Below are 7,460 nucleotides of genomic sequence, written 5' to 3'. Positions count from 1 at the left end.
TGCGTGGCAAGCGCTTCTTCGAGAAATCCATCGGCCCTTCTACGGTGACTCCGAGGGGAGGGTGCTGCCAGCACTTTCGCGCATTCCCAGGTGTTGCGCGGAGGAGAGAAGCCGAGGGGCCGGAGTGCTTCATGTGGGGTGGAGGGGGGGCTGAAGGGGCACCTGGGGAGGGGAACCCGCCCGGTGCGTATGGGACCGTGTGCCGGTCAGGGCCGGGGAACGCGCTCCTTCCGCCATAATTAGTCGGAACAATAAACATAATTGGAATAAAATCAGTTGGAAATTCCTGCGTTTTTAATTACGTTTCATTTTGTGGTAAGCCGTAGAATTATGAATGCCTCTCAGTTAAACACTATCCACTTGTAAAGCATTTAACAACAATTGTTCCTTAATCAGTTGGAATGTTAGCCACAAACGATGCTGTTAAACATCAAAGGGACGCCTTAGACGTTACCTTTTAGTCATAAGTAAGAGGATCAATTTCTATAATTAGAGGGGATAAATATGTGCATAAATACATCTAATTTTTTGACACGTTCCCATCCCGGCTGGGAGAGGAGCGGCTCTTCGGCAGCGCCCGCACCGCCCGCGCTCCCGGCTCGGGGGAGGCGGCCACGGCAGCGGCGCGGTGCCAACAGCCTCCGGGGGGCTCCGCGGCCGCCGGCACCGCACGGGGCTCGGGCCGCCGTGCCCGCGGGACCCCGCAGTAATGTGCAGCCTTCCTCAGGTTGTACTGACGCGAGGTATATATATTTTTTAGCGGCAGCCGGGGTCTACCTGCTGTTTTAGGTCCCTCGGGGACAATTCACTGCCCCCAAACGAAGCCCAAGATTTGAGTGGAATACCGCAAATAAAATTAGCGTGACCTTGATTATACCCTGTATGAATATCTCATTTACGTAATGACTTTATGTCACGTACGCGGAGGGTCAATTTCCTTTTAACCTTTCCCATTGCTGCAGTAAGCATTCTTTTATAATCAATGGCTGTTTGAATAATCAATTCACATTTTATGATCCCTGACAAACTCAATATATGTGTGCCTTGTTTCAGCAAAGCAGCCGGCCCTTCTCCGCGGCGTTTTCACGTCCGAAGAGTTTGCGGCGGGGTTTCCCGGCTCCCTGGGGAGGCTCCGCGGGATGCAGCGGGCAGCGGAGAGCCGCGCCTCGGCGGGAGGCTGAGCGCGAGGGGACGCGCTCAGGGAGCCGCGGTGGCATTCAGCAGCCCCTCGAATTTCACATGTTTTTCCAATCGCTCGACCAAAATACATGGTGTCCTCCTCCCCCCCCCCCCCCCCCCCCCCCTTCCTAGGAATGTGCGTAATAAAACCTAATCGCCTGGGAGTCTCCTCCTTTCTGCATCTGCCGGACACGAAGCCATGGGGGGACAAGGTCCTCCCGGCTCTGAAGTCGGGCTGCTGGGGGACGCCCGGCGGCTTCAGCCACGTCTGCACGTGGGAAACCTCGAATGAGCCTTTGCGTTACATTAACTGTCCCGCTGCCGTCCACGGCTCCCTCGCCAGCAGCCTCCTTCTTCGCCTCCTGCAGCCATCTCCGAAGCGGAGGTCGGGACACTCGCCCCGCGGCCCCCGACCGCGGTGAAGTGTGCATGCCAGGGGAGGGGGCTGGGGTAGGCTGAACTTCGCAGTTTTTTTTTTCCTGTAAGTAGCTCACGTTTGCTGTGATCTATGGTGTGAGTCAGGAACTGAGACTTATTGCAACCCTCTTCCCTCTATTGGATAATTAATGCTGATTCACTGCTGTTTCTACCTACAAATGTGTGTTTCGTTTTTCTCTGCAGGGTCCATGGTTCTTTGGTATGTTGTTATTCCCTGAAAGGTAATTGCACTTGATATTCTCTCGGGGAAGGCTCATTAGCCAGGGGCAGGGTGGTGTTGCCAATCTCAGGCTCTTTCGACAATTCAATGAAAACATTTGCCCCAGAGGTTTAGAACAGTGCTCCCAGCTCATGAAACAGCCCTTGGATACGGCATTTCCCCTAAGAAGCCTTAATTCTGAAAAATAGTATACATATGCATATATATATATTTTTTTCCACCAAAGCAGGAAACATTTAATTCTAAGGGAATACAGTTTAACCCCTCACTGTAAATGACCAAAGCCATGTGAGAAGATCAGATGTATTACACTGGGCTCAACATCACCCTCCCTGTGTATCATCTATCAGAAGATACCTGGCACACAATCCTGCTCGAGACAGCAGAAAACAACACACCTCCAGCTCCTCTGTGTGCACTTCTTGACACTTTCTTCACATTCACAAAATGCATGTCAAAAACACTTTTCAGCTGCCCACCATCGCAGACCTACACTTGACTCCTTTCTCACACATGCCTGCTGTCATCTCTTTGGCTCCTTTCATCTCTCCTGTGAAATTAATTACCTCACTAATGCAAGGCAATGAAACACAGGTATAAGGTAAGCGAGGAAACATGCATTAGTTAATACGTATTATTTTATGAAGGCAAACCCTCTGGGATTGTTCTGATTTTACTTTTTCCTCTGTTGTTCATCATTTTGAGAATCTCATTCTTCCTCTTGAATCTCTGCAGGTTGAGCTGGATGAGTCATAGCAACACTGAGAGAATGGAAGATCCAGTTCTCACAGGACAGAATGGTCCCATAGGATCGATGAAGGGGAAGAAGAGGGACATTGTGCAAGCTTAGCATTTTCTTGGACAGCACCACGTTTCTCATGTCAGAATAAAATAATCTGTGTATTTGCAGTTGCAGTGAATTAGATGGGATATTATCCCTGTCTTGATGTCAAAGGGCAGAAGCTCTCTTAATTCCAAACAACAAATCCTATAACTGAAATGTATGCCTAACCACCTGGCTGTGTTTACATACTTCCACTTGCCGCATTTTTTTCCCATCAAAGTTAGCCAATAAAGTCAAAGAGCAAAACTCATCTGGGCTGTATCATTACTGACTCTAACGCTGGTAACTTAGGAAGGAAATTGTGCTGTGGTGTGTGACTACACAACTAAGGTCCAAGGTCCGATGTCCAAACAAAGACACCGAGACATTGCTGATTGTAGACCTCACTCATCAGAAGAGCTGCCAATCAGCCCATAGGCCTCACTTACAGAGGGAACAAAAGTTCAGAGACAATCACCTCAAGGCAGTGAATCTCTGCAGACAATGTTTTCCAAACTGATAGCCTTCAGTATCCTCTGGCCGAAGTTCTGTTGTCTGAAAATCACCTGAACGGAGGATGTAGGGCTCTGCAGGCTGAGTTTGCAAGATGCCAGCTGTCCCTGTGCAATGTGCTCAGCTTTTCTGCACCTCTTGACCGTACATGTGGACAAGCACCAGCCTTGAAGTAAGCCCTCAGCACAGGAAGCATCAATTCTTTAATTCATACTTCAGGGATTTGCAGCCAGGGTTTTTGTTTGACGCATTTAGCTATTTCTCATCTTATAGTGGTACATACTTTTTCAAAGTGTTTTTCAAAATCAACAGGCTTTTCAGGGATGAAACACGATCATGCACTAATACATTCTATTTTAAAAGTATGTGCTTATTATCAAATTAGTCTTATACAACTTCATATAAATTTCTAGACAATCACTACTAGCTCCATTGATCTGCAAATAAATAGCTCTAGCAGAAGATTTCCTTTGATGTAGATAAATGTAAACAACATTGAGAAAAATAGCATACAAGTGGTTGTCCTGTTCTCTTACCTTAAGGCTATATTACATTCACAATCAGACATATCTAGGCATGTGTCACACCGGATAATGCTATTTCTTGGGTGTTTGAGGGCATATGACTTTACCTTGGACTTCACAAAAGCTGCGACATGTCATTTAAAAGCATGATTCTGGCATTAACCGAAAACCCTCACATACTAAGCTGTATATCATTGTTAACCTACATATGAGATTTTTAAAAATTTGCTTCACATTTAATACTGAAGTCATTTTACTTCTATTATTCATGTGAAGAGCTAAAAATAAACATCCAAAATATTTTCCTCTTTTATGGAACAGCTGACAAAAGTCTTCATTTGAAATGAACTCTTGGATGAATTTAGCCTTATTTTCTGGGCTCAGATCTCTCGTACCCAGTTGGGAACTCCACATCAGATCTCAGAAGTACATTGAATCCTCAGAGGAAAAGGGCTCTTTACCTCAAAAATATTCATTAGGAATAGCTTAGGCAAACAGTTTCCAGCCTAAAACTCACTCATGTTCATTTGGGCTTTTCATTTTGTTATTCTCGATGTGTCACTGGTCACCTCACACTTGTTCTATTTCCCAATAGGTTGAATGAAATTATTTAAACAGGAGACTGAACAAATAATAAAAGTACACAACACATGCCTGTCTCTGTATGCATGCTCTTGTTCTGTGCAGTTATTCACAGAAAGCCTCATTCTGCCTCCATTCCATTTGATAAGGCAGGATTTGATCCATAAAGAAAATAGATTTACCTAACGCTTGTTCAGGGAAAATCCTCCTTGCTTTAATTTTCAGTTGTATGGCCACAAACACGATCAGAACAAGACCCATCTGCAGCCCCTAGAGCTGCTTTGTGAATAGAATTGCAATAGCAGCCCAGGAACACAACCAGTTTTGTCGCTATAGGTTAATTTCAGCTTTCAAACATTATGGGAAATAATCAATCGCTTTTCTTCCTCTCCCCCAGCTGAACCTCAGATCTCTTCCTCTGACAAATGGCTCTGGGCACTGAAGTAAGAGCATACTGTTTGATCCAAAAGAAAATTTCTTTTTTTCTGCTGTTTCCAGACTTCATTCACTGAAGAAGGTCATGTCTGCAGCCAATATATTCATGGTAACTGTTTGTTCCCAAAAAAACCCATCTAGCAAGATTCTTAGTAGTTGAGAGAGGGATTGGTTTAATTACATAAATAGGAACAAACCAATATAAAGATCTTGGTCCTGCTTTCCTTGAGCATCTAGCAATTCAACAGACTTTTTTAGGTAAATGAGCACACAAAAGAGCCAGAATCAGGGCCTATTGTGTTGTGAGGAGCACACTTCTAGATCTATTATTTTGTTTACGTTTTTGTTTTTCCTGGGAAAGGATATATTATTAGTATTCTTAAATCGTGGGGTTATTCTACTGGATTTACCATAGCCACAAAAATAAGCCAAAGTATTTTTTTAATCCTCTGATAATAAAGTACTGTGCTAACAATGAATACTAATAGGTCAGTGTAACTAATTCTTAATTTTTACTCAGATCTGAAGATCTGAACTGTGCTAGAGCATGAAATGGTGAAAGAGGTCAGTCTTGATACTTATTTCTGAATAAAATACTAAATAAAAATTTTGCTATTCCAATGGAACATGCTAGACAACATTAATGTAAAATTAGGGGCAGAGGGAGAACAGCCAGAATGAGTTCATGGACCTCATTTTCTCTTCACTTAAGTAGGAGAAACTCTATTGAAGTTAATGGAATTATAGTGATATAAAACAGTACTAAGGTGAGAATCGGTCCACTTATGTTTAAATAGATGCTATTACTTTAAAAACAGAGTTTACTTCACTAAACAATCTGCAAATAAACACAAAACAAAGGGCAAATGAGACATATTACAAGTATGCATGCATGCAAAAAAGGTAAGTGCAAATTAGTTTTGAATATTCATGAGTCACAAATCATTGACAGTTTGAAATAATGCAAAACAGCTTTATAAATGAGGTTAAGGCAAGGGACATCAAAGAAAGGCATTGCTAAATCAATAGCAATTTGATTGTGCATATACTTGTAAATTGTGGCTACAGTTTTTGAGACATGGGAGAAAAATACTGCACATGTAGTGAAGAAGGGACAAATAAATATTCTTTCTGAATGTGTTATATTTTTGCAATTCAGCATGTACTTGGAGATCTGCCATATACAAAGTGACCAGACATCATTCAAATTTTTTTTCCCAAGAGAGTGATAGTTTCCTTTAGCTATATCCAATCTCCTGTGTTATGTTGCTTAGCGTGACAAAAAATACAGTTGTCTACAATACCTGAAGAAGAATCCCATAAAATAAAATAATTACTTAGTTCACTTCGATAGAAGGATCATTCGCTAATCAGAGTACTTTCAAACAGTCATAGGTGGTGGAGGTTATCTATTTGTTTCAGAGGATTTTGTCCTCAGAAGTTCTCAGAGGAAGAGAGTCTCAGAATAAATTGCAGGAGCAAGGGGATTTAAAAGGTTGGATTTTCTTTTCCCTGGCCGTAAGCATTGATAAAGCCCTGGTTGTCGTGTCTTATTTGTGAGTTCTGTGGGTGTTTGAAATGGACTGGCTTAAAAAGTTGATGAGAATCAAAAGACAAAGCTCCCAGAAGTAGTGTGGTCATTCAAAATTATTCCAGTGTGGTTTTTTTTTTTCCCCTAAAACTCTATGTTTTGATTTCTAAACATGCATTCTAAAATACTAAAAAATTCCCTTTCCTTTACATCCAGTCTGACGTCCTTACTCTCTGGTATGACAGATGAAGCTTCACTGGGTCAAGTGAAGCTAAATATATATATTTACAGATACTGATAACAAAACCAAGCAGGGATGTGAATTTGGAAATGGTATAGTGTACTCTGGTTCTTTAAGAAGAAGCACGCGACTTCTTGCAGTTTAAAAGCATCCACTCACATGAATGAAGCTCGCAATTAACTCGTGTCAAAACATTGTAGAAGGAGAAGCCCAGATGTCGAATAACTTAGGGACGGGATAACCTCATGTCCTCCCCAGTCCCCTAGATGAGCTTGTCAGAAGCTGATGTGTCTCTCATGCCATCACGATATCAAAAGATACCTGTTTGTGCCATGTTAAATTCAGAGTGGATTTCACAAAAGATTCTTTAAATCTGAGTATTCCTCAGCATGAATAAACAACAGATAAGTTAAAAAGAGCCACTTAGGAATGTAAAAGGCCAGCTTACCATTTCAGGGATGTTCCTTCCAACCCTCAGAGGCAGTGGAGAGATAAATAAATCTCCCTCTAGAAGGAACAGAAGGGAAAGTTATCTGGTGAGGCAGAGCACTTGAAATCAACAGTTTTAGATTTTCTCCTGGCTCCCCCACTGACTGGTCAGGATTATCAGAGATGAATTATATGCTTCCATGTCCATAAAATGAAGCTCACAGTACATAGCTTTGTGGTGCCGTGGAATAGAATTTGTAAGAGAATATGAGCTCCTCCGATGAAGACGTACCAAAATGCACCCATTATATTAACCTATGAGCCCTGTTCAAGAGTATCTCTAGATTCAAATCTGTATCTCTACGTTATTTAATCCTGTGGGTTTCGTTTGTATATAACCTCTTGCACCTTCAGCAATGCACAGCATCTTCATTACTTTAAGGGAATATTACTGTTTTTTTTTTACATTAAAAAATATTGTCAAAACTGTAACCAAGAATTTATTACTAAAGAAAATAAATACCAAATTTCTTCTATGATTTTTA

General features: G+C 42.1%; 1 long non-coding RNA gene across 1 annotated transcript; it reads left to right on the top strand.

Moving 5' to 3' along the window:
* Window positions 1,315-2,931, top strand: LOC110401565. The gene is made up of 2 exons (XR_002440431.1): window positions 1,315-1,838; window positions 2,573-2,931. It is a non-coding gene; the product is annotated as an uncharacterized LOC110401565 (long non-coding RNA).

The sequence above is a fragment of the Numida meleagris genome, chromosome 6, assembly GCF_002078875.1.
Source record: "Numida meleagris isolate 19003 breed g44 Domestic line chromosome 6, NumMel1.0, whole genome shotgun sequence".
Lineage (NCBI taxonomy): Eukaryota > Metazoa > Chordata > Aves > Galliformes > Numididae > Numida > Numida meleagris.
This window is presented reverse-complemented; position numbering and strand designations above follow the sequence as displayed.